A 418-nucleotide genomic window follows, 5' to 3' on the forward strand; every position below is an offset into this window, starting at 1 on the left:
CAGAGTCATGTGACAGGACGTTACCACAATGTTAACATGTCAGCGTGTCACTCAGACCATTAATTAATAACACTTCCTATATAAAGGGGAATAAAAACATAGAGACAACGCTGAGATTCATAAACTGTTGGTGTCACCATGGAAACCAGCTCTAAGGGGCGTGTCCCCGGTTCAGACCTCACAACATTCAGGAAATGATCTCCGTGGTTGGAGCCAGCTGTATAGCTACCCACGTCATCCAGACCACACGGTGAAAGGAACCCTGGGAGATGGAGTCCCAGAGGCCCGCCTGACATTACTTCTAACAGCAAAGCTGTTGGAGGTCACTCCGTTTCTTTTAGTCTCTTCTCTTCCTCTCTTCTGTGGTTTAACAGAGGTGAGCTGGTGTTGTGTTCACTTACCGGAAACTACACTGCTG

The 418-nt window shown here is 47.4% G+C and overlaps 1 protein-coding gene and 1 long non-coding RNA gene across 4 annotated transcripts in view; one reads left to right on the plus strand and one right to left on the minus strand.

Annotated features, from left to right (window-relative positions):
• Nucleotides 1–418, plus strand: part of LOC117962117 (sialoadhesin-like) — a 194,299-nt gene that overhangs the window by 116,855 nt on the left and 77,026 nt on the right. The gene's annotated exons all lie outside the window — the stretch shown is intronic.
• LOC117962157 overlaps nucleotides 1–418 on the minus strand; it is a 7,653-nt gene that overhangs the window by 1,443 nt on the left and 5,792 nt on the right. The gene's annotated exons all lie outside the window — the stretch shown is intronic.

Source organism: Etheostoma cragini, chromosome 19 (assembly GCF_013103735.1).
Source record: "Etheostoma cragini isolate CJK2018 chromosome 19, CSU_Ecrag_1.0, whole genome shotgun sequence".
NCBI classification, from domain to species: domain Eukaryota; kingdom Metazoa; phylum Chordata; class Actinopteri; order Perciformes; family Percidae; genus Etheostoma; species Etheostoma cragini.